The sequence below is a fragment of the Salvelinus sp. IW2-2015 genome, linkage group LG4q.1:29 (genome assembly GCF_002910315.2).
Source record: "Salvelinus sp. IW2-2015 linkage group LG4q.1:29, ASM291031v2, whole genome shotgun sequence".
NCBI lineage: Eukaryota > Metazoa > Chordata > Actinopteri > Salmoniformes > Salmonidae > Salvelinus > Salvelinus sp. IW2-2015.
Window position 1 is genome coordinate 79,087,632 of NC_036842.1, and position 27,304 is coordinate 79,114,935.

The 27,304-nt window shown below is 41.7% G+C and overlaps 1 protein-coding gene across 1 annotated transcript in view; it reads left to right on the forward strand.

Annotated features, from left to right (window-relative positions):
- The window catches only part of LOC111962587 (leucine-rich repeat-containing protein 4C-like), a 102,234-nt gene that overhangs the window by 47,769 nt on the left and 27,161 nt on the right, over nt 1-27,304 (forward strand). The window contains exon 2 of the mRNA XM_023985760.2: nt 10,253-10,325. The gene's annotated coding sequence lies outside the window, so the exon portion shown is untranslated. The remainder of the gene's footprint in view (nt 1-10,252; nt 10,326-27,304) is intronic.

The following is a 27,304-nucleotide window of genomic DNA, read 5'->3' on the forward strand; positions in this document are numbered from 1 at the left end:
ATCTAGTGATATCATCTGGACTTTTTCCAATTATTGTTATTTTGGTATCCGTTCCATTTAGAAAGTAGATTGTCTTAACAATTTAGCTGTTATCAACCACTTATGGAAATTGAATTCTAAGTGCTTATCATGCATTTGGCAATCATTTAAGCAATAAAATTATTATCGTCCTATTCAAGTAAGAGAATTCGATTTAGTTTAGCATTCTTATCAATCATGCTGTGTTAAACTGATATATATTGTAAGATACCCAAATGAGCCATATTGTTGCACGTTGTTGTAATCATTACCTCTAAAAGAATCCACTCAAAGTTATATTGAAGAGATCTAGGTTAGACGTGATTCTTTAAGCATCCTATCCTTTTGGTGCTATGCAGTACGCCAAAGCCGCACACAACACGATCACACGACTACAGCTATCACCATCTTGCACAAACACATCATTATACAACACAAGCATTGTGCTGTCTCCCTTCTTATCTGTCTTTTCAACATTATATATTGATAGTGCAAAATCCTAGGTTGGTTGGAGTAGCAGATGAGTTATGTTTGTGTTTTGTGTGATGTTGCTGTGTGTGTGTTGTGTGGGTGTGTGTTGTGTGTGTGTGTGTGTGTGTGTGTGTGTGTGTGTGTGGTTGTGTGGTGTGTTGTGTGTTGTGTGTGTGTGTGTGTGTTCCTGTGTGTGTGGTGTGTGTGTGTGGGAATTAAGAGTTAGGTGCTAGTGGTGTGTTGTGTGTGTCGTGTGGCCTGTGAATGTTTCTGTGGCGTGATAATAGTCTCTGGTATGAAGCTATCTGGCTTACAGCTCTTCTGATACGAGGCAGTCTTCTAATCTGGCCTACAGACGGTACATTACACTCTGCTTCTCTGGTACCACGTCAGCAGTTCCTTTCTTAACTCCACCATCCACTTCCCCTCCTCCATACCTGTAATGAACGATACGCTTAGCGCTGATATCTGAAATCCTCTTAATAACCTCTACAGGATCGCACCCCCCCCCAAAGGACGGTTAAGCTAACGTAGGCTAATGTGATTAGCATGAGGTTGTAAGTAACATGAACATTTCCCAGGACATAGACATATCTGATTTGGGCATAAAGCTTACATTCTTGTTAATCTAACTGCACTGTCCAATTTACAGTAGCTATTACAGTGAAAGAATACCAAGCTATTGTTTGAGAAGAGTGCACACTTATGAACTTGAAAATGTATTAATAAACAAATTAGGCACATTTGGGCAGTCCTGATACAACATTTTGAACATATATGCAATGGTTCATTGGATCAGTCTAAAACTGTGCACATACACTGCTGCCATCTAGTGGCCAAAATCGAAATTGCGTCTGGGCTGGAATAATACATTATGGCCTTTCGCTTGCATTTCAAAGATGATGGTACCTTTTACGGTATCTTTTACCATATCTAATGTGCTATATTCTCCTACATTAATTTCACATTTCCACACACTGCAAAGTGTTTCCTTGTTTCCTCAAATGGTATGAAGAATATGCATATCCTTGCTTCAGGTCCTGAGCTACAAGCAGTTAGATTTGGGTATGTCAGTTTAGGCGAAAATTGAAAAAAGGGGCAGATCCTTTCTTAAGGAAGCAGCAATGACAGGTGCACCTACCCCCACCTCTCTCTGTCTCTCTCTCTGGCTGAGAGGGAAGGATGGAAAACCTCATCGCATGAGTTTCCTCCCATTGCGTGTTCTGTTCTCTCCTCGACAAGACTTGTGTGGGATGTTACACTTTGTGGTGAGACGTGTCCGTGAGGATTTGGAGATTGGGCTGAGGAGGAGCAGAGAGGTGTAAGAAGGGTGTAAGCGTGCAGAAACACAAGGCTTACATGCTCTGGGAGGCTTCTCTCAAACTGAGACACACAAAGCTTGATTCAATCAGATCCGCTTTAGCCGCATCCGACACCGCCAAAACATCTGCTATGCGGGTAGCTGCTATCGCCGGTAAACACTTGATCTGATTGAATCTAGGCCCCAGTCTCCCAAATAATGGCTGCTCCCACCCGAGACAGAGAATCCGGATTGAGGAACTTGTATGTGTGTGCGTGCTAGATAAATGGAAGTCGGTGCAAATGGCTGTTTGTTGGAGTTGTAAGAGTTGGGATGGACAGAGTGATGTGTTGTGAGCTGAGGCAGATAGAAGGAGTGACAGAATCTTCAGTCCACACTCAGTCACTTCCCAAACCATTCAATATTTTATGCAGTTAGTTCAGCCTGCACATTATCAATGCATAAACACTTAAGGGTTCAGATTTTCACTTTTGATTTTATTACACAGTTAAACAATTTAATTGAATTATAACAACAGCTTTATGTGACCATGTTAAATGTAGAATAAAATCAGAAGCCAACCTGTGAGGCAGCTGAGGAACCAACAGGACTTCCATCCCTGGAGGAGTCTCCTGGGGTTAAGAGAGGGAACATCAGAGGTGTTGCTCTAATTTGTAATCACCCCAGTCCTTTAGCATGGCCCTTTGATGAGAGACCAGGAGCCTGAGTCTTCATGGCCCCGGTATGCTCCACGGTCCTGTGTGTGTGTGTGTGTGTGTGTGTGTGTGTGTGTGTGTGTGTGTGTGTGTGTGTGTGTGTGTGTGTGTGCTGTGCGGTGCAGCGCACGCGAGCGAGGCAGAGGAGAGCGAGCGATTTGGTCACTTTCCCCCTGGCCCAAAGAGAGACAGACTGAACATCACGCCCTGTGGACCCAGACGTAGCCTCAGTGGTGGACAGATGAGTAGACTGAATCACTACGAGACCAATCACTCTAATCTACTCTACTACTCTCTCCTCTCCTCTACCATCATACGTTATGCCTTTCTCAACTTTATTCCGCTCTTTGCCCTCACTCCTCTTCCTTCCCACTGCTCTCCATTTCTCTATCCTTTACTCCACGCCTCCCTCATCACGTTCTCTCCTCTTCTGCCTTTCTTTTTACTATTTTGATCTTTCCCTCCCTTCACTCCTCTCCAAACGTAGTCCTTAGCTATATTTCTTCTCCACTTTTCCTAACCCTTTTTCCACATCCACATAGGTCCATAGAAAACAAGCTGTAAATAAACGTGTCATTTGAGGCCAGATTCAACAGTAAACATGTTATGGCTATTATACAACTCAGCTGGCATGCTCCATGAGAAATAGTAATATGAAATGTGGCATGTAATGTGTCTTCAGAATGACTCCCTCAGTGACATGCTTAAAGCCCGAAACCTTCCTATTGTTCCAGTGTTTGCAGCTTTCATAGGAGACTCAAACATTCTGAGGGGTGGGTGATTCCATATATTGTTAATTAATATCATCAATATATACATGCTGTATCACCCCCAAAGCCAATTCCTACTTTGGCCGCCGCTCCTTCCAGTTCTCTGCTGCCAATACTGGAACGAACTGCAAAAATCTCTGAAACTGGAAACACTTATCTCCCTCACTAGCTTTAAGCACCAGCTGTCAGGGCAGCTCACAGATTACTGCACCTGTACATAGCCCATTTATAATTTAGCCCAAACAACTAACCCTTCCCCTACTGTATTTATTTTAAAAAAATTGCTCCTTTGCACCCTATTATTTATATTTCTACTTTGCACATTCTTCCACTGCAAATCTACCATTCCAGTGTTTTACTTGCTATATGTATTTACTTCGCCACCATGGCCTTTTTATGCCTTTACCTCCCTTATCTCACCTCATTTGCTCACATTGTATATAGACTTATTTTTCTAACTGTATTATTGACTGTATGTTTGTTTTACTCCATGTGTAACTCTGTGTTGTTGTATGTGTCGAACTGCTTTGCTTTATCTTGGCCAGGTCGCAATTGTAAACGAGAACTTGTTCGCAACTAGCCTACCTGGTTAAATAAAGGTGAAATAAAAAAAATAATAATTAACTCCTATATGGGCCTCACCATATAGGGCTTTCATCTTCTCGGTTTTCTGATTTTTCACAAACTACTTTTCCCAATCTTCTTCCTCTGCCTGTTGAAATTTTGGCATTGTCTCCTGTTTTCTCTCTTCTTAGGAGGAAATTATCTTTGTACCTGCCTTCATATCTCCTCTCCCCAGTTAAGCACCTTCATAAGGCCCACTCATCTTTAATACCAGTATCTCTCTCAGTAAAAATGTTTCATAATTTATTCTGTGAATATGCAGTTTTCAAGGGGCCAAAACAATTATCTTCCACTTCATGAAGAATTGAAAGCTGGTATGTGTACTACTGAAAACCTAAGGCAGAAGGGTGAATAGGAATCAATTTCACAGTCAGATGAATCGGAGGAACATTTCCTTGTCAAAAATTATTAATCAAAGAGAAGAGACTAGACGAGGTAAAACCAGGAAACATTATCTTCTCAGCGGGACGCTGTCTGTCTGTAATGACATATTTCTTTTATATAATCCCTCCCTACCACTCTTTCACTCCCTTCAAAACCCTCCTTACACTCCACATGCTAATTCAGTCAGCCACTTAATCAGACATATTAATCCTATATCTCTCTCCTGATTGTGTTAATTTTACTCGGCAGATAGTTTGTCTATCTATATATATATACAGTATATAAATATATATATATATATATTAGACAGGCAGATAACGATCCCTCCCTACTTCTGGAACTATATAACACAGTGTGTTAAGTATCCACATTTGTTAATACAATTGTGTATTAGCGCTGGGTGGTAAAACCATTGAATAGACTCCATGGCTGTGGTTCTACATTGGGGCAGTTATGAACTGATAATGCTATAACATGGTAGGTAATGTCCATCACACATTGTTGCTGTTAATCGTCCCTCTTGTCATTGGTTTTATAAGACTGGCAGCCATTTCTGAGGTCTTGACAGATGTTGTGAAAGACCAGATGCAGCAGGCCTGTCAACTACATTAGAATAAGCAGGCCTTCTCTGTCCTCATTGTCAATGACTGAGAAGGGCATCTGGCTAAAGCACCATACCATTGTTTCTGTATTAGCCTGTCTGTGTGAAACATAATGGTGTCGTATTTTTCAGTATTACAGGCTGGTTGTCAGTAGAGGCGATTACAAGGAAACATGTAAACACATGTTGCAAATAATGCACACACACACACACACACTTTTTATTTCACAAAATGTGAAACATCGCTTTTGTTCATATTTCCATGAAAGCAGTACACCACCAGTGTACAAAGATTGTCTGAGGCTCATTTTTGACCCGGCAGTTATAAAATGATTTACACACCACAAAAACCACAAAGACACACACACACACACACACACACACACACACACACACACACACCCACAACACCCACACACGACACAACACCACACACACACACACACACACACACACACACACACACACACACACACACACACACACACACACACACACACACACCACAATACACATAAAAGCCTTTGACAGTTTCACAAAATAGGTTGAAACAGATAAGCCTGTAAGCACAATTTAAGATAAATTATGTATATGGCTGGGAAATGTGTTAATTACAAATCATATTAAAGTAGAGCTTTAGCTGCATTTTAATTTAATGAAGTCACAGATCCTGTAACACAGAATTACCAAATCATATTCTTTGTTCCAGATAAATGTATTCCCACTTAATTCCCACTTTAGTCCCAAATTTGCCTTATCTCATCACCATCATCTCCCCAGACGTATTTACTATAATAAAAGAAACCAGCATTACATATAAATCCCTGTCTGTATATGAGACACGTCAAGACAGGAATAAAGCAACATTCAATTGTTATGGATCACTGTCAGGTCCTAGTTATGACTATTATAACTATCATTGGCAGCTGGGAAAAGCTGTCTGCTCCTCCCCAACCTCCTAGTTAGAGGTCTGCACGGGACTGATTTCTTCATCCCGCTCCCGCCCACACCTGCAGCTTTTCATACTGCATCCTCCCACACCCGCTTGCTTTCTGTCCGACTCCCACCCGCTACTGCAAAAACCTGGTCCCTAACCCAATTGCAGTCCAGCAATGCTATTTTAAGCATATGTGACTTGCCAGTCATTGTCCCAGGAAACCTGCGCCCTATAGTTAATATCAAAATGCTCAAAAATAACCTAAGAAAAATAATTAATAATAACCTAAATTACCTGAGATTCTCACATGGCCCATTATATTAGGCTATCAGTATTACTGGTCTTAGTTTGAAGAGAGTAGAGTTGGAAAGACTTGCACTTTCAACATTTTCAGATGGAGACAAACATATTTATTTTTAGGCAATATAGTAAACTATAGCCTAATCATATTTATTAAGTACATTTCCGTGGACAGAAACTGCCCCGTGATTCTCCGCCCATGCGTAGGCTATAGCCTACTCTTTGAGACCACACATGGCTACTAAACTTGAAGCAGCAAGCATGATGACAGCGGGTCACTTGCACTTTCTCTTACGTTTTGCATATAGGATATAGCCTACCTTGTAGGATGAGGATCTGCAGGCAGAGACAAATACATGGCTAATCAATATTTATTGAAACATTTTTGGACTGCACTTCGACTCATGTTGGTTGAGCCCCTTTCACTTCTTTCCATTATTAATATTTATTTACAGACACATTACTAAACTATTATTCTAATCATACTTAAGTTAATTTCCTTGGAAAGATAACTGCCACGTGATTCTCCGCCCATGCATAGGCAGCATACTCTATTTAATTGAGACCCCACATATAGGCTACTACAGGCACACTTGAACTCGCAAACACAACTAGAAGAGGAGCGGTAGACTGATTGAAGTCGAAGCTGCGGATTTTGAGTTTGTGAATAATGCAACAAATATGTGCTATTAATACAAAAGGTAGACCTATGCTAACCCATGCCAAGAAGAAAGAAGACTGTTTCCAAATAATCTGCAGGACCCAAAAAATATTTTCATCCCAAAGTTGTCTGTCTGACCTCCTGCTCCCACACACAGCACGAAAAATGACGACCGCAACACAAAGATTGCTGTCGGGCCCGCAACCCTATACTCCTAGTCAACCTCCTGGTGCCTTCATAAAGATATTTGAAGTATGTGTGATGAACAGCTATTCAAGTCTTTCAAATGTTTCATCGACATTTGTTGTCTCGACACCAATTGTTGTCTGGTCTTCAGACATGGTCCTAACAGCGGGGCATCCAGACATTCTTTATTAGCTGGATTGCACACACAGCAGGCTATTCCCTCCCTTCATTTGATCTCTTTCTCCCAATGTCTTCATTCTTCTCTCCACCCCAAACACATCTCCATCTACGTGTACTATTATCTCTCTTTCTCTATACATCTCTTTCTTCCCTTTCTGTCTCTCTTTCAATTACATCCCCCTCTCCCCTTCCTCCCTCCCTCTCTCTTGTTACTTGGTGGTGAGGTCAGTGTGTGTGTGCTGGCCTGGTGAGAGAGCTGATCCAGACACAGATGGATTTACCATTAGGTGATGATTAATTGGAGGACCGGCCCAGGTGATTTCAGCATTCACAGCCCGTCCGGGAACTCCTGTTCCTGGCCAGGGTGGCCTCACCTTCACCCTTCACCACCCCAGCCTCGACCCACCCCACCCCAAGCCTTAATTATACAAGTGGGTGTGTTGCCCATTAACTGGGCCTGACAACACTTCTTGGTCATTTCCACAGGGTGATGGAGGGTGACCTGTGGGTCAGATGGTGATAGGGCGGCCAGAGGAGTAGAAGGCACGCAGATTGCTGACATCGCTTGATTTGTTGGACTTCTACTCCTGGAAAGATACACCTTGTGTCCATGAGTTCAGGAGAGATAAAGAGAGGGAGAGATACGAGCATGGTATATGTTAGCCCCACTGCTAGTGGGGAGGTGGTAGCTTACAAGCATAAGTCTCTGGAGACTTGGAGGAGGTATTGCAATCTCTAAGTTTATTGGGTTGAAATTGAGGTTGCACATTGTGTGGAAAATTACTTCAAGGGATGGTGAATTCAGAGGTTATTATCAGTCGACCAAAAACCACCAGTAAATTGTTGTGCTTATCCCATACATAGGACCCATCATTTGATACAATCGGTTAGAGTGCTATTCATCCATATGGAAAGGTAGAACACATTTCACAGAAAAATACAGAAATCGAGGTGAAATGGTGCCTTGAATACAATTTCAGGACTTTACTGTTAGGATTTTTTATTAATGTTGAGAGATGTCTTGACAACTATTCAAAATATATGCTGCTGTTCTTTCCATTCATTGTCCTCCTCGGAGCATCAGCTGCACTAACCTGACCTCTCTCCATCCCATGGCTGAGCTGAAATAGACAGCATGTACTCTATACTGTTCTCCTAGCATTAACTATATATAGTTCAAACAGTGAACGCATATCAATGAACTGTAGGTTACATCTCCCCATCCTCCCATGGTAGGACCCAGCCACAGAGGAGGCTTCTCCAGCCCTGGTACTCTTCTCTCTCTGACATAATGTTTGAATATGTATTTTCCTCTGTCCTCATTAGAGAGAACAAATATCTCTCCACGTTATGAGCCATTGACTCTGGATCCACAGTTGGAAATGTGATGATGCAGTGTTTTGTCAAAGTAGGAGGTGTGTGTGTGTGTGTGTGTGTGTGTGTGTGTGTGCGTGCGTGCGTGCGTGCGTGCGTGCGTGCGTGCGTGCGTGCGTGCGTGCGTGCGTGCGTGCGTGCGTGCGTGCGTGCGTGCGTGTGTGTGTGTGTGTTTGTTTTATGGAGATATCATTGAGGATGAGGATGAGGATGATGATGATTAGTGTGGCAGTGCTCATATCCATCATCTCCGTCATCTTCTTTGTTAGTATAATTAGTCACTCTCAGTTGAATATATGCTTTGCGGCGTCAGCTAGCTCCAGAGAGAAAAAGAGGGAGAGAGCGAGAGATGCACCGGTTTGGGCCCTCAGGGAGTGTATTGTGTGATGTGTGATGAGTTCATTGTTGTACACACAAACACTCTCTTGCTCGTTCTCTCTCGATACTATTTCTCAAACACACACACACACCCATGCACGCACACACAAACACACACAGACAAAGTCACACACACAGAGACACATTTGGATGCTCTGAGCTTACGCAAGGCTTTAATGCCATTAGTTGCGTGCGCCTGCAAATAATGCAACAGTAATGTGGAACAGCGCCCACTGGGCCGCAGCATGGATGAAATAGCGAGAAAGCGAGAAAACCCTGACAAGGGATCTCAATAGTCTACAGAGACTTCCTCTCCATGTCTCCTGCCTTTGTCTGCTCTGAGGGGAAGGAAATGTACAGGTGAAAGCAAGTGCTGGATAGGGATCAACCATATTGCTGTCACCTGTTCTTTGTTTTCAGAACAGAACAGTGCAGATGAAGGTGAGGAGACAAGGAGAGGAGTCCACTGTAGACCCAGTCTGAAAATAAGGACAGCAGTCAGGAAAGGCCTCTACTTTTATGTTCCTGAGGTTCAAACACTCCCTTATTAACACTCGTCCCTTTGCATTAATGGTTGGAAGGATTGAGGGCTTTATCGGTGTGTTTTTTTTTACCCCTCTATTATTTATTCAGTGAGCGGATCCTCTATTTCCTCTCCTCTGTCTATGGTTAGATGTGACTGTCCGCTGTCCCTGGGGTATGTGGAGCAGCCCACCCCCCACTGAGTAGAAAGTCTTCTTTTTGGCCCAGCTGGACGTTCGCTCCTCCAGTTATGTAACGCTTGGTTCCTCAAAAGCAGCGAAACCTGCCTCAGCAGAGCCGAAAGGGAGAGGAGGAGGAGGGAGGAGGCAGGGGATAGAGCCAGGAATGTAGAGAGATATTTTTGGAGAAGAAAGGGGTTTGGGGAGGTATGAGTTATTTTTTTGTCAGGTGGGTGGATAAGATTTTTATGGTTTCCACATAGTTAATGAAAACAGGTTCAGTCTGCCAACAGTCTCCAGCGATACTCGATATAGGCCTAGCCAGAATTCTGTGTCAGTAATGTATTTTTTAAAGGTCTATAGCTGGAGTGGGATGTACTAATAATAGTCTCTGTGATTCTATGCCTATCCGGTAGAACATTTCCTTTCGCTAAGCCCTTGCTTTGGCGGTACTACACTCGCACTGCTTCAACAAAGACCTTGGCACCCTCTACGCAGTACCAATGCACTCCGCTAGCCGCCGTTGCCATGTGAGGAGCCCACAAAACCAAGTGTCATCCAAGCAGCTTGGCTTGTCATTGTAAACACAGTCATTCTTTTCTCTTTTTTAAGTATTCATAATGAGTAATTTTTCCTCTCTTCTCCTTTCAGGGTGAGCCAGCATCCGAAAGCGAGCAAACGTGAGGATGGCCAGAAACCACGGAGACTGTGAATAAATTGGCAGGTGAGAGCAAAACAAGAGGCAAAAGGAGAGAAAGAGACAACCAGAGGCTACAGGCTGATCCTGGATTAGCCGCAGGGCCTGACTCCGCCCAGTCTAATGGGGAGGGGCGGAGCATGGGATTTAGTGACAGGGACATGACTCCTCATTGGCCTGAAGGGAGGTCCAAAGAGACCTGGGTTTTGGGGTGGCCTTTGTCAGGCAGTGGTGTCCTATCACAATAAAAATTGATATCTCAGTTCCAATAATCTTCCTTTATGCAGTTCCAGGAAATAACAAAGCATACAGTAGCACCAAAGGTGCGCTAATTCCTTAGTCATTGTGGAAGTATGATTATGTAACTAAAAAACAGTATCAAGTTCAAGTATTCGACTCTTGTTTACTAAGTTAGCCCCTTGATATTTACTCTCCTTAGCGCTTTGATAGCAATATTAAATGATCTTAATTCTCTGTGTTGTCCCCTATGCAGTGACGATTTAAGCATGTAAATCTTGGTGGGGCAAACCCACCGAAAAATAGTTTGATGCATGCCAGCAAAGCCACTACACAACACAATACTAAAGAATACATTAATTGCACTATAACGGTGACAAACGGAGCCCACAAACTGTTAGGGCCTAAATAAAGCTGTCCCAACAGCAGAGCTTTCTTTCCAGCACAATGGAGTGAATCCTTACCACTGCTACACCTGGCTATCAGTGGAGCCTTGTCTGGCAGCGAAACAGTTAATTAAGCCTAATTTTCTGCCTTAAAAAAAACCATAACTGATATGGCTGACTTGCTTAACCCTTGTGTTGTCTTAAGGGTCAAAAGCCCCCACTGTGTTTAACAGCAGATTTGATGACTTTTCCTAGAGTGACCCCAACATTAGAAAAGTGAAACATCACCTTTGTTCATATTTCCATGAAACACCACCAGGGTACAAAGATTGTCTTAGAGTCATTATAACATGATTTACACACCACAAAAACCACAAAGACACACACACACACACACACACACACACACACACACTACACACACACACACCACACACACACACACACACACACACACACACACACACACACACACACACACACACACACACACACACACACACACACACCACACACACACACGCACACACACACACACACACACACACACACACACACACACACACACACACACATGAGATATTGAGATTATGTGTGCTAGCTAATTGAACTCAGCCAGCAGCTCCTGAAGAGGAAGAATCATCATGGTTGGCACAGTTAGAAAGAACAAGCCTGAGCTCCCCCTGCTTCTCTTGCAACAAGGGGGAGAGAGGCTTCTCATCAAAGTTTGCCTTCATCCCTGCCACCACTCTAGTTTCTTACCTCCCAAAGAGGAACAAGAATGTGGTCCTACTGAGCACACTGCACAAAACATCTGAGATCAGTGATCGTGAGGACAGGAATCATCCTGGACTACAACCACAACAAAGGAGGCTGGACAACCTGGACAAGGTGATTGGAACTTACAGCTGCAGGAAGGATACTGCCCGCTGGCCCCTGGTCATCTTCCATAATATCATTGATGTGTCCTCATACAATGCCTTTGTGATATGGAACAAGATCAACCCTACCTGGATGCCTGATAAGTGGAACAAGTGCTTTTTCCTCCTGGAGCAACAGGGAAAGGCACTTGTAACCCCACACATTCAAAGAAGGGAGCGCCTCCACCGCACAACAGCCTCTGCAGCGCTTGTGAAAGCTGTTCAGGGGGCTGAATCTTGTCCTGATCCATCTGAGGCTGCAGCTGGGGCAGGCAAGAGGAGGAGATGCCAATTATGCCCCCAAAGAAGGACTGGAAAACAAATACTATGTGCTGCACATGAGAGAAATACATCTGCAAAGTCCATGCACACACACTTGCATACTGTCCTACATGTGCTAATTAGAGTTGATTGATTTATGTTCTTCACATTTTTGTTTTGTATCTATTACCTTATTTTATTCTTATTTATTGTTGTTGTTTATACACCTTGTGGGTGGGGGCAATAGTTTAAAAAATGGGAGAAGACTAGTATTTTGTAGTTGAATTCGTCAACTACAAGATGCAGTTTTAAAATAATTGTGTCCCATCTATTTTCCGATTAGGCTACTTCGCAAACTGCTAGTGCCATTTAGAATTGGTTAGCCTTAGGCTACACTATAACCCCCCCTAAACATAGACTCTTTACACACTCAAAATATGCAAAAACATTGGTTTGATGAAGACAATGATAATGTTTTCTTCAGAATCATTAAGCCTAGGTCTACTCACCAAACAGATGTTGTGGCTGTAGTTCATCACCATGCAGTTTTCGATGTGGAATTATCCATTTAGAAAATTACAAATCACAGGCAGAATATACTAAATCGAAAATATTCTGTTCCATTTTCTTCTGTTATATTACCTTGTGTTTTTTACTATAATATAGGTGTGTCTTGACTGTGATAAGGGCTCTGTAAATACGTATATTGTCTGCAAAACAAGGCTATGCCATTGCACAGCCATAGGCTTCTACAAGCAAGCACAACTGCTAAGGTTACTGCATTTTTAAAGATCGTGTTCTATGATATAATATCACCAGTTGTATTGTAGTTTCAATAAATCAATATTTTAACTGAATATACACTGAGTGTACAAAACATTAGGAACACCTTCCTAATAGAGGTTCACACCCTTTTGCACTCTGAACAGCCTCAATTTGTTGAGGCATGGACTCTACAAGGTGTCGAAAGCGTTCCACAGGGATGCTGGCCCATATTGACTCCGATGCTTTCCACAGTTGTGTCAATGTTAAGGTAAGCCTAAATAAGTTCAGGAGTAAAAATGTGCTTAACAAGTCACATAAGAAATTTCATGGACTCTGTGTGCAATAATATTGTTTACCATGATTTTTTTATGGAATACCCCACTTATACCCCACATATACAATTATAGTCCCTTAGTCGAGCACTGAATTTCCAACAGAGAATCAACCACAAAGACCATGGAGGTTTTCCATTGCCTCGTAAAGAAGGGCACCTATAAATAAAGGAGACATTGAATATCCCTTTGAGCGTGATGAAGTTATTAATTGCACTTCGGATTGTGTATCAATGCACCCAGTCACTACAAAGATAAAGGCATATTTCCTAACTCAGTCGCCAGAAAGGAAGGACACCGGTCAGGGATTTCACTATGACGCCAATGGTGACTTTAAAACAGTTACAGAGTTTAATGGCTGTGATAGGAGAATACTGAGGATGGATCAACAACATTGTAGTTACTGCACAATATTAGCTTAAATGACAGAGGGAAAAGACAGAAACCTGTACAAAAAAATATATTCCAAAACTAATATAGGCCATGCATCCTGTTTGCAAACAGGCACTAAAGTACAACTGAAAACCTTGTGTGAAATGTGTCAAATCAACTTCATGTCCATAATACAAAGTGTTATGTTTGGGGCAAATCCAACACTTCATTGAGTACCACTCTTCATATTTTCCAGCATGGTGGTGGCTGCATCATTTTATGCTTATGCTTGTCATCGTCAAGGACTAGGGAGGTTTTTTTACATAAAAATAAACAGAATAGAGGAAAAATCCTAGAGGAAAACCTGATCTTCTTTCCAACAGACACTGGGAGAGAAACTCACCTTTCGGTAGTACAGTTACCTAAAACACAAGGCCAAATCTACACTGGAGTTCCTTAACAAGATGACATTGAATGTTCCTTAGTGGACTAGTTACAGTTTTGACTTAAAATCGGCTTGAAAATGTATGGCAAGACTTGAAAATGTCTTTCTAGCAATGATCAACAACCAACTTGACAGAGCTTGAAGAATGTTAAAAATAATAATGTGAAAATATTGTACAATCCAGGTGGCAAAGCTCTTATAGACTTACCCAGAAACACTCACAGCTGTAATCACTGCCAAATGGGATTCTAACATGTTTTGATTCAAGGGTGTGAATATTTATGTAAATGAGATATTTGTGTATTTGATTTTCAATAAATGTTTAAAAAATACATGTTATTGTTTTCACTTTGTCATTATGGGTTATTGTGTGTAGATGGGTGAGAAAAAAACATATATTTAATCCATTTTGATTTCAGGCTGTACCACAACAAAATGTGGAATAGGTCAAGGGGTATGAATACTTTTTGAAGGCACTGTATATTAGGAATTGTTTTGCACCGTTTGCATATAGGCCTAGATAAATGCGCACACATTTTTTTCTGGCCTTGTGTGTTTCATTCAAGTATTCAAGTTATATAGAATTTATTGTGGAGGCACCTAATAAAAAAGTGGTGTTCTGTTCATAAATATAAATTACCCCTGTGAAGAAATGTTTAAATGTTTAATAAAAATATATATTTTATTTTTGCACCCCCACTTTCAGACAAAGTCATGCGACCATGCGTGTGAGTATCTGTTTGTCTGTGTGCTCGTCGTGTGTGTTACTGATTGGCTAAAAGCAGAATCACCAGGAGCTCGTGTGTGTACTGAAATAGACTAGGCATGAGAGAGAGCTCCTGGAGCTCAATTAGCTGTTATTAACTAGATATAGGCACTCTATCGTGGGAATGACACTCCTCCATCCATAGGCTTGGTGTCTGGATTGCTCAGTTGACTGTCTCTTCCTACATTCTTTGGTATGTGTATTGTAGCTCAGTCAGCAAGAGTCATTAAGCTCCCCGATGCAGTGTTCCACACAAGCACTTCAAGATGAAAACTACATAAAAACATACACCTCTGGTTTATATGCTGAAACAGAAATGCAACGGGTTGTTACTGTACCGTGCTTATCCAATTGTATTTGAAACAAAAATCCAAACTCATAACACACCTTTGATTATAGTTACCCCATTCACAGAAACCAAATGGGTCACAAAGGTTATTCAACGCAACACTTCCTCCGTTCTTCACCAAACACCTGGGTTGGTTAGTTGTTGCCCTCCCTGGTAGCCTTTAGCAGACAGCTGTTCCCTGGGAGCTGCCTCTCTGTCTCTCTCTCTTCCTGGTCCAGCAGCTGTTGTGTCTGTGGCACGTCTTCCATCACACAGACCAGAGGCTGCTGTTGCTGCTGCTCTAGCCTGCAGCATGGCGGCCCAGGGTTGTGACCTCTAGATGGCCGGGTCAGACTGGATGTTGTGCATGGTCACCCTGTCCTCTGCCAGACACCCAGGTTGACAGGACTAATGTGGACAGAGAGAGAGAGGTGCTTCTGACTGCCTCACATAACCATGAAAGGACAGCATAATGTTTAGCGGCCATTTTCTAACCACAGTCACTCGGAAACCTTAACAGGATGAAGCATCACAGAATGGGAGGTACACACACACACGAACACACAGCATGACCAAATGCAGACTCACACAAACGCAAACATAGACAGACTCACAAAGGCACACACAGGACACAGACATGGGGATTTTATCCTTGCCTATGTGATAGAGACATTTGGACATTGATTGTGAAAGAAAACATGTAGGGAGATTGATCTAGACCGATACACATCTCCTGAGTTGTGCCCTCCCCTCCCTCTCCTCAGCCTGAGATGATCGATAAAGCACCTGGGTGTCAGATTCTGCTTAATTGTGGAAATAAATCAGTGACATTAAGAACAACAGACTACTGACAACAGAACAACAGACTACTGACCAATCTCCATTGGTCAGTGAAGAAATTGGTCAGGAATTCAGTGAGGTATAGACAATAGCAATGACAAAGAAAATCTGGGTATGTGAAAGAAAGGGAGGTATTGACAGAGGGTATGTGTATGTCTGTATTAGAGGTCGACCGATTATGATTTTTCAACGCTGATACCGATACCGATTATTGGATGACCAAAAAAGCCGATACCGATTAATCGGTCGATTTTTAATGACAATTACAACAATACTGAATGAACACTTATTTTAACTTAATATAATACATCAATAAAATCAATTTAGCCTCAAATAAATAATGAAACATGTTCAATTTGGTTTAAATAATGCAAAAACGAAGTGTTGGAGAAGAAAGTAAAAGTGCAATATGTGCTATGTAAGAACGTTTTAACGTTTAAGTTCCTTGCTCAGAACATGAGAACAAATGAAAGCTGGTGATTCCTTTTAACATGAGTCTTCAATATTCCCAGGTAAGACGTTTTAGGTTGTAGTTATTATAGGAATTATAGGACTATTTCTCTCTATACCATTTGTATTTCATTAACCTTTGACTATTGGATGTTCTTATAGGCACTTTAGTATTGCCAGTGTAACAGTATAGCTACCGTACCTCTCATCGCTCCTACCTGGGCTCGAACCAGGAACACAACGACAACAGCCACCCTCGAAGCAGCGTTACCCATCGCTCCACAAAAGCCACGGCCCTTGCAGAGCAAGGTGAACAACCACTCCAAGTCTCAGAGCGAGTGACGTTTGAAACGCTATTAGCGCGCACCCCGCTAACTAGCTAGCCATTTCACATCGATTACACCAGCCTCATCTCAGGAGTTGATAGGCTTGAAGTCATAAACAGCAGAGCTGCTGGCAAAACGCAAGAAAGTGCTGTTTGAATGAATGCTTACGAGCCTGCTGGTGCCTAGCATCGCTCAGTCAGACTGCTCTATCAAATCATAGACTTAATTATAACATAATAACACACAGAAATACGAGCCTTAGGTCATTAATATGGTCGAATCCGGAAACTATCACGTTTATTCAAGACGTTTATTTATCAAGACGTTTATTCTTTCATTGAAATACGGAACCGATCCGTATTTTATCTAACGGGTGGCATCCCTAAGTCTAAATATTCCTGTTACATTGTACAACCTCCAATGTTATGTCATAATTAAGTAAAATTCTGGCAAATTAGGCGGCCCAAACTGTTGCATATACACTGACTCTGCGTACAATGAACGCAAGAGAAGTGACACAATTTCACCTGGTTAATATTGCCTGCTAACCTGGATTTCTATTAGCTAAATATGCAGGTTTAAAAATATATACTTCTGTGTATTGATTTTAAGAAAGGCATTGATGTTTATCTTGTTATGGCTGCAATCGCGTTAATGGGATAAGTGTCATCAACAACCGCTGAATAGCATAGCGCTACATTCAATAAATATTACTAAAAAAAATTATATTCATGAAATCACAAGTGCAATATAGGAAAACACAGCTTAGCCTTTTGTTAATCCACCTGTCGTGTCAGATTTTGAAATTATGCTTTACAGCGAAAGCAATCCAAGCGTTTGTGTAAGTTTATCGATCGCTCGACAAAACATTAAGTACACTTAGCATCAAGTAGCTCGGTCACGAAAATCAGAAAAGCAATCAAATTAATCGTTTACCTTTGATGATCTTCGGATGTTTTCACTCACGAGACTCCCAGTTAGACAACAAATGTTCCTTTTGTTCCATAAAGATTATTTTTATATCCAAAATACCTCTGTTTGTTTGGCGCGTTATGTTCAGAAATCCACAGGAAAGAGCGGTCACGACAACGCAGACGAAAATTCCAAATAGTTTCCATAATGTCCACAGAAACATGTCAAATGTTTTTTATATTCAATCCTCAGGTTGTTTTTAAAATATATAATCGATAATATATCAACCGCAAATGTCTTTCACAGTAGGAGAGGGAAAAACAATGGCTGTCCAAACTCTGTTGCGCGAGCAAAACTCATGTGACCACTTGACGAGATGTTATCGTTCTGGCTCATTTTTCAAAATAAAAGCCTGAAACTATGKCTGAAGACTGTTGACACCTTGAGGAAGCGATAGGAAAAGGAATCTGGTTCATATCCCTTTAAATCCAGCAAAATGAGGCTATGGAACATGGAGTTTTCAAAATAGAAGCCACTTCCTGTTTGGATTTTCCTCAGGGTTTCGCCTGCAATATCAGTTCTGTGTTACTCACAGACAATATTTTGACAGTTTTGGAAACTTTAGAGTGTTTTCTATCCAATACTAATAATAATATGCATATATTAGCAACTGAGACTGAGGAGCTGGCCATTTACAATGGGCACATTTTCATCAAAGCTACTCAATACTGCCCCTGCAGCCATAAGAAGTTATGGTTAGGTACACATTGGAGCAACGATATGCACCGCATCGATTATATGCAACGCAGGACACGCTAGATAAACTAGTAATATCATCAACCATGTGTAGTTAACTGGTGATTATGATTGATTGATTGATTGTTTTTTATAAGATAAGTTTAATGCTAGCTAGCAACTTACCTTGGCTTACTGCATTCGCGTAACAGGCATGCTCCTCGTGGAGTGCAATGTAATCAGGTGGTTAGAGCGTTGGACTAGTTAACTGTAAGGTTGCAAGATTGAATCCCCAAGCTGACAAGGTAAAAAGTCGTTCTGCCCCTGAACGAGACAGTTAATCAACCGTTCCTGGGCCGTCATTGAAAATAAGAATGTGTTCTTAACTGACTTGCCTAGTTAAATAAAGATTAAATAAAGGTGTAAAAAAAAAATATATATATATATATATAGGCCAAATCGGTGTCCAAAAATTCTGATTGTTATGAAAACTTGAAATTGGCCCAAATTAATCGGCCATTCCGATTAATCGGTCGACCTCTAGTCTGTATATATGTGTGTGTGATGTGGGTTTGAATGAATGAGCCTGTGTGTTTGCAGAATGTTAACTTACCTTGACACGACGCTCTGTGCCTTCTGTCTGTGTGTGCGTTTGTGTGCCGGTGTGTGTCTATATCCGTATCTATTCATGAGTGTGTGTGTGTGTGCCTGCGTGCGTGTTTGTGTGCATGTGCATGATGCTGTGGTCGTACATGGGATTCAGGGCCAACAGTCTAAATGAGCTCTCTGCCCGAAACTCATGTCTAAAGAGGCCAATCGGAATTACTGCGCCTCATTTGTCATGAAAATGTGTTGCTCCGGGGTCATTCCCCGACTGGGGGATCGGACGATTGCTCCAGCTCTGTGGCTGGCTCGGCGCTGTAGATGTAGCCCGTGGATATGATCCCAGCTCATTTGTATAGTGAATGGGCTGCCCTGCAGACACGTTACATGGTTATTTTCATGCTCCGATGGCCACATCGCCCTCCCTGACACTGGCTGGATGTAGACCGATGGTCAGTGTTGACTCACAAATGAGCCACTGCCAGCCACCCAGTGGCAGAAATTGAGAAATGTCATACATATCGAAATAGCGTCACATAAAAGTGTGCGGTGAGAATCCGAGTCATATGTGGTTGTATTTGAATGTATCAGGTGCTTCACAGTAGATGTCTAGTACCTTAAATAATGGTTGTTCAAATTAGCATAATCAAAATGCATGATTATACGTTGCTTCTATATAACATATACTCACTCAGGTGTTTATAGAAGAACCATGTAAGAGTTCATTTAGAACCATTGCAAGGTATGTCTCAAGGGCTTACAAATCACAAGGCTTGTTTATGTAACACATAACCTTGATATGTTGCTTTGGTGTACTTTTATTTTCTTATTTTGATACAAGCATGCTATGCATGCAGTATAAGATTCAATGGGTATAGCTACAGTGCATTTGAAAAGTATTCAGACCACTTGACTTTTTCCAAATTTACTTACATTACAACCTTATTCTACAATGGATTAAATAAACACATTTCCTCATCAATCTACACACAATACCCCGTAATTACAAAGTGAAAACAGGTTTTTAGAAATGTTTGCAAATGTATAAAAACAAACAGAAATATCACATTTACATAAATATTCAGACACTTTGCGATAAGAACCAAAATGGAGCTCAGGTGAATCCTGTTTCCATTGATCATCCTTGAGATGTTTCTACAACTTGATTGGAATCCACCTGTGGTAAATTCAATTGATTTAACATGATTTGTAAAGGCACACACTTGTCTATATAAGGTCCCACAGTTGACAGTGCATGTCAGAGCAAAAACCAAGCCATGAGGAAGATGGAATTGTCCGTAGAGCGCCGATACAGGATTGTGTTGAGGCACAGATCTGTGGAAGGGTACGAAAACATTTCAGCAGCATTGAAGGTCCCCAAGAATACAGTGGCTTCCATCATTCTTAAATTGAAGTAGTTTGGAACCACCAAGACTCTTCCTAGAGTTGGCCGCCTGGCAAAACTGAGCAATCGGGGAGAAGGGCCTTTGTCACGGAGGTGATCATGCACCTGATTGTCACTCTGAAAGAACTCCAGAGATCCTCTGTGGAGATGGGAGAACCTTCAAGAAGGACAACCATCTCTGCAGCACTCCACCAATCAGGCCTTTATGGTAGAGTGGCCAGACGGAGGCCACTCCTCAGTAAAAGGCACATGATAGCCCGCTTGGAGTTTGCCAAAAGGCATCTAAAGATTCTCAGACCATGAGAAACAATAATTAATTATTTGGCCTGAATGCCGAGCGTCACGACTGGAGGAAACCTGGCACCATCCCTATGGTGAAGCATGGAGGTAGCAGCATAATGCTGTGGGGATGTTTTTCAGTGTCAGGGACTGGGAGACCAGTCAGGATCGAGAGATGAACTGTGCGAAGTGCAGAGTGATCCTTGATGAAAACCTGCTCCAGAGCGCTCAGGACCTCAGAATGGGGCAAAGGTTCACATTCCAACAGGACAATGACCATAAGCACACAGCCAAGACAATGCAGGAGGAGACAAGTCTCTGAATGTCCTGCAGTCAGAGCCCGGACTTGAACCCGATCAAACATCTTTGGAGAGACCTGAAAATAGCTGTGCAGAGACGCTCCCCATCCAACCTGACAGAGCTTGAGAGGATCTGCGGAGAAGAATGGGAGAACCTCCACAAATATAGGTGTGCCAAGCTTGTAGCGTCATACCCAAGAAGACTCGAGGCTGTAATCGCTGCCAAAGGTACTTCAACAAAGTACTGAGTAAACGGTCTGAATACTTATGTAAATGTGATATTTCTGTTTTTAAATGTTTTATACATTTGCAAAAATTTCTAAAAAACTGTTTTTAATTTTTCATTATGTGGTATTGTGTGTAGATTGATGAGGAAGGCTGTAACGTAACAAAATGTGTTAAAAGTCAAGGGGTCTGAATACTTTCCGAATGCACTGTATATATCATTAATTTAAATGAAAATTGCACAGCAGAAACTATTACAGTACAGAATGTGTTTTAAAGTTTAAATAATGTTCTCCCCTAGCCTCTCTCAGTTAATGAGAAATGAATTCCCTCAGATATGATTCAGTAACTGGGACCTTTTACGATATGTGGTGCTTGACCACTGGACTATGCATTTCATCCTGATGAACTTTTAATCCAGTTCTGTGTGGATGAATAGATGAGATGTGAGCACAGTTCACATTATGTATGCAGTTCATTTCTCTGTATGTGTCATGTATTTCTCTGTCCCATTCCCCCTCTCACGCAGCCCTCCTCTCTATCTCTACCAGTTTAAGGAAGAGAACTCTAATCCAAAATGTTGAAATCGCACAAAACACTGACTGAGATTTATTTATCAAAAATGTGTTTTCATATTTGTTTCTCACTAAATGTACTTTTTGATGAGTCCTGTTGCATTTATCTATTCATTAATTTGTTTAGTGTTTCATACATGGTGTTTTCCAATTATCCTCCATTGGCTTACTCTTCCCAAACTAGACTGAACAGCCTCAATTCAGCAGGGCATGGACTCTACAAGGTGTCGAAAGCGTTCCACAGGGATGCTGGCCCAAGTTGACTCCAATGCTTCCCACAGTGGGAGGTTGACCATTCTTGATACACAAGGGAAACTGTTGAGCGTGAAAAACCTAGCTGCATTGCAGTTCTTGACTCAAACTGGTGCGCCCGGCCCCCTCTTACTATACCTCGTTCAAAGGCACTTACAGTTTTTGTCTTGCCCATTCACCCTCTGAATGGCACACATGCACAATCCATGTCTCAATTTTCTCAAGGCTTACATTTTTTTTATTTAACCTGTCTCCTCATCTTCATCTAAACTGATTGAAGTGGATTTAACAAGTGACATCAATAAGGGATCATAGCTTTCACCTGGATTCACCTGGTCAGTCTATGTCATGGAAAGAACAGGTGTTCTTAATGTTTTGTATACAATATATTTCTCCAACAACTTTAAAAAACAAATAGGTTAAAATGGTTCCCAAAGGAGTTATGTGACTTCAAGCTTAGTCTTTCACTTAAAGTGTCAGATTAACTTCACAATAATACTTTCATGAACTGTATTAAAATTGCTTTGCAAATTAAAACTGTAATTTTGTGCCAGAAAAGCTTGCGTTGTGAAAGACTGTCAGTCTCTACAGAAGCTTGTACAGATAATGCAGAAAAAAAGGGATTTCATTGTAAAGACTAAAAAGAAGATTGCATTTTGAAATGTGATTTTGATCCATCAACCAAACCCTTCAATCTCCCACTCATTGTGGACATTATTGTCATGTCGTAGCATCAGCAGGGTTATATGTTGACCAGTGTAACCAAAAGGTAAATCCTGACACAATGGCTGCTATTTAATCAATTGCGCTTTCAGAAGTGTGTTTGATTTGCACAGCAGCATGTCCCAGATAGATGTAGTTGACACTTGATTTAAGAGACTGGAAGTGCCCTGATGTGGCCCCTTCCCACCATAGGTACAAACACAATTTGGACTACGGCATGTTTCTTACAGAATGAGCCCTGATATGTTCAAATAATCTCTACAATGTTACTGTGTCCATTCTCTTGTGCAGTTTCAATGTACACAGAACATAGTCAGTTGCACAACTGAATGAATTCTAAAATGTTTCTTCCGCATTTAACCCATCCCCTCTGAATCAGAGAGGTGTTGGGGGCTGCCTTAATCGGCATCCACGTCAATGGCGCCCGGGAACAGTTGTTGTTGGGGGTTAACTGCCTTGCTCAAGGGTAAAACTGCAGATATTTTCCACCCTGCCAGCTCGGGGTTTCAAACCAGCGACCTTTCGGTTACTGGGCCAACGCTCTCAACACGCTGGGCTACCTACCTACGTATGACGCTATTGTAATGGTAAAGCTGATTCAAGGATAGAGAGGTATTAGATAGAGAAAAAATCTCTCATAGACGTGTCTTGGGATTCAGTGGGAGGAAGGACAGTGAAGAGTATTATACAACAATCTAGTATGCCTAGCAGCGGTATTTCCTTTTGTGATCATTGGCATGGCAACCAAGGACAGGAAGTAAAATGATGCCAACCAAAGAATGATCACCAACGAGACTCGAAGTAGTAACTTTGTGCGGTCCCCTGATGAAGTGTGTGTGTGTTGTGTGAGTATGTGTTGGGGGCTGGGAGGGGAGGCAGCTGGGGTATCAATGGGTGGGGTCTGTTTAGTTCTAGCATGCTGCTATGGGAATCCCATGTCCCTGGGCATCCCATGCTGTAACACTGTAGTGGTTCTCCAAATTATTCACTGTGCTTAAACAAATAGCACAATTTCAGTACCGGTGCTATGCTTGCTGTAGTCATGCAGAAAACAAGTGCTCTGGGTGTACTCAACAGCAACAACACTCGCTGGTTTTTAATCTGTAGACTTTACCCCAAAGGGAAATTGTGCCCTCTCTTCCCACTTCTCTCTCCATACCCATGCTTAAGATTAACAGCAGTAAACCCTTTGCTTATTAAATACAACCATGCCAGCGATAACATCTATGGTAATCCTATCCGTTGCATTGGTCACAGTTTTTGTTTTTCTCATGTTCAGTTGGTGCTCATGGTTATGTGAGATGCATAGTGAGAGTAGTATGTGCAGCAGCTAGGGTTGCAAGGGATGGTATATTACTGGAAACATTCAAAGTTTACCAGTAAACTGACAGAAATTTGGTTTCGTTTAAGGATTTTATGTAATCTATCACAGACATCTAGATGGCCCTTTTGGGTACTTCCAATTATCACAGGTGTCGGTAATAATCTCTGGCCCTCTCTGTGGCCTAATCACATGTCGAATACAGTTGAAGTCGGAAGTTTACATACACCTTAGCCAAATACATTTAAACTCAGTTTTTCACAATTCCTGACATTCAATCCTAGTAAAAATGTCCTGTTTTAGGTCAGTTAGGATCACCACTTTATTTTAAGAATGTGAAATGTCAGAATAATAGTAGAAAGAATGATATATTTCAGATTTGATTTCTTTAATCACATTCCCAGTGGGTCAGAAGTTTACATACACTTAAGCAGTATTTGGTAGCATTGCCTAAAAATGGTTTAACTTCTCTAGGGTAGGGGGCAGCATTCGGAATCTTGGATGAAATGCATGCCCAAATTAAACGGCCTGTTTCTCGGGCCCAGAAGATATGATATGCATATGATATGCATACTGGTAGATTTGGATAGAAAACACTCTAAAGTTGACAAAACTGTTAAAATAGTGTCTGTGAGTTTAACAGAACTGATTTGGCAGGCGAAAACCTGAGAAAAATCCATTCAGGAAGTCGTTTTTGTTTTGGTTTGTAGTTTTCTATTCAATGCCATTACAGTATCCCTTGACTTAGGACTCAACTTGCAGTTTCTATGCCTTCCACTAGATGTCAACAGTCTTTAGAAAGTGTTTCAGTCTTGTATTCTGAAAAATTAGGAAGTAGGAGCCGTCTGAATGAGTGGACCCTAAAGTTTCACGGAGCTTTTTCTTGCGCAGAACCGAGAGAGTGCGTTTCTTGTTTACATTTTATATTGGCGACGTTATTGTCCGGTTGAAATAGTATCGATTATTTAGGCTAAAAACAACCTGAGGTTTGAATATAAACATCGTTTGACATGTTTCTATGAACTTTTCGGATACAATTTTGATTTTTTTGTCTTCCTGTTTTGACTGCGTTTGAGCCTGTGGATTAAAGAAAACGCGCGAACAAAACTGAGGTTTTTGGGTGTAAAAAGACTTTATCGAATAAGAGGAACATTTATTGAGTAAAGGAATGTCTGCTGAGTGCAACCATATGAATATCATCAAAGGTAAGGGATTAATTTTATCTCTATTTCTAAATTGTGTAACTGTTCTATCTGGCTGGCTACTGTTTGTAATGATTTGTCTTGTGGGCTATGTTCTCATAATCGTAATGTATGCTTTCGCCGTAAAGCATTTTWWAAATCTGACACCGTGGTTGGATTCACAAGAAGTTAATCTTTAAACCTATGTAAAATATGTTTTGTTTTCTGAATTTTTATAATGAGTATTTCTGTTTTTGAATTTGGCGCCCAACAGTTTCACTGTCTGTTGAAAAGGTGGGATGCTACCGTCTCACGTGCCCAAGAGAGGGTAACTTGTGTCAAACGTTTCGGGTAGCCTTCCATACGCTTCTCACAATAAGTTGGGTGAATTTTGGCCCATTCCTCCTGACAGAACTGGTGTAACTGAGTCAGGTTTGTAGGCCTCCTTGCTCGCACACGCTTTTTCAGTTCTGCCCACAAATGTTCTATGGGATTGAGGTCAGGGCTTTGTGATGGCCACTCCAATACATTGACTTGTTGTCCTTAGGCCATTTAGCCACAACTTTGGAAGTATGCTTGGGGTCATTGTCCATTTGGAAGACCCATTTGCGACTGTTACGTTCCCCAGTTTCTGTGTTGTATTTGAGTGTGTGTTTCAGGAGATGGCTTCCTGGAAGCCTCCCCAACCAGCTGATTGGTCGACCCCAGGCTAATTGATGATTGGAGTTGACCCCGCCCCCTCGTCAAGAAGCAGCTGACTCTAATCACCATTGCCACCTGAAGATATAAAAGCCAGTGTTCTGCTCAGGAAGAGGGGTAGTTGAGATTTGGAGATCAGAGAGGGAAATTGAATATTTTGGAGAGAGGAGAAAGGAGAGAAATTAGAGATTAGAGGGAGATAGAGGGAGAAATTAGATTGTGATATAGTGTTGGTTGTGTATCAGAAAGTGTGGTATGTACTGTTGTTGTTGGTAGCAGTTTTGCTATGTCCTGTGTTTGTGAGAGTTTGTGAAATCGTTAATAATTATTCTATTTCATTTGTTCCCAGGGGGGGAAGGAGAAGGCACTTTGGGAGTGCTTAGGCAAGAGGCCCGCGGGCATACATATACCCGTAGTATATTCATTGTCTAGGCACACTAGGTAAGACCTGGGCGGACCACCCCCTGTATTTTGGTTAGGGCACCAGGTGGTGCTAAGATAGGTAAGTAGTGGGTAGGTAGGTTAGATAGGAAAGGGGGAAGTTTTGATATTTACTTTCTTTGCTTTGGTTCCGTCCAGMCCCTTTTCCCCATATTACCGTAAGGAAATAAATCCTAGTAACGGTAAMATCTGCCTTTGTCGTCCTTACTCACGCCTACAGTCCATACCTCTTACACTTCACAGGGAGTTGAGTTGCAGCAGGGAGTTGCGTTCCCTCTTCTCAGAGGCGTGCGTAACAGCGACCAAGCTTTAACTTCCTGACTGATGTCTTGAGACGATGCTTCAATATGTCCACAGAATTTTCCTACCTCATGATGCCATCTATTTTGTGAAGTGCACCAGTCCCTCCTGCAGCAAAGCACCCCCACAGCATGATTCTGCAACCTCCGTGCGTCACGGTTGGGATGGTGTTCTTCGGCTTGCAAGCATCCCCCTTTTTACTCCAAACATAATGATGGTCATTATGGTCAATCAGTTCTATTTTTGTTTCATCAGATTAGAGGACATTTCTCTGGCTTTTTAATGGCGGTTTTGGAGCAGTGGTTCCTTCCTTGCTTAGCGGCCTTTCAGGTTATGTCGATATAGGACTCGTTTTACTGTGGATATATATACTTTGGTACCTGTTTCCTCCAGCATCTTCACAAGGTCCATTGCTGTTGTTCTGAGATTGATTTGCACTTTTCGCACCAAAGTACGTTCATCTCTAGGAGACAGAATGCGTCTCCTTCCTGAGCGGTATGACGGCTGCGTGGTCCCATGGTGTTTATACTTGCGTACTATTGTTTGTACAGATTAAAGTGGTACCTTCGGTTGTTTGGAAATTGCTCCCAAGGTCTACCATTTTTTTCTCTGAGGTCTTGGCTGATTT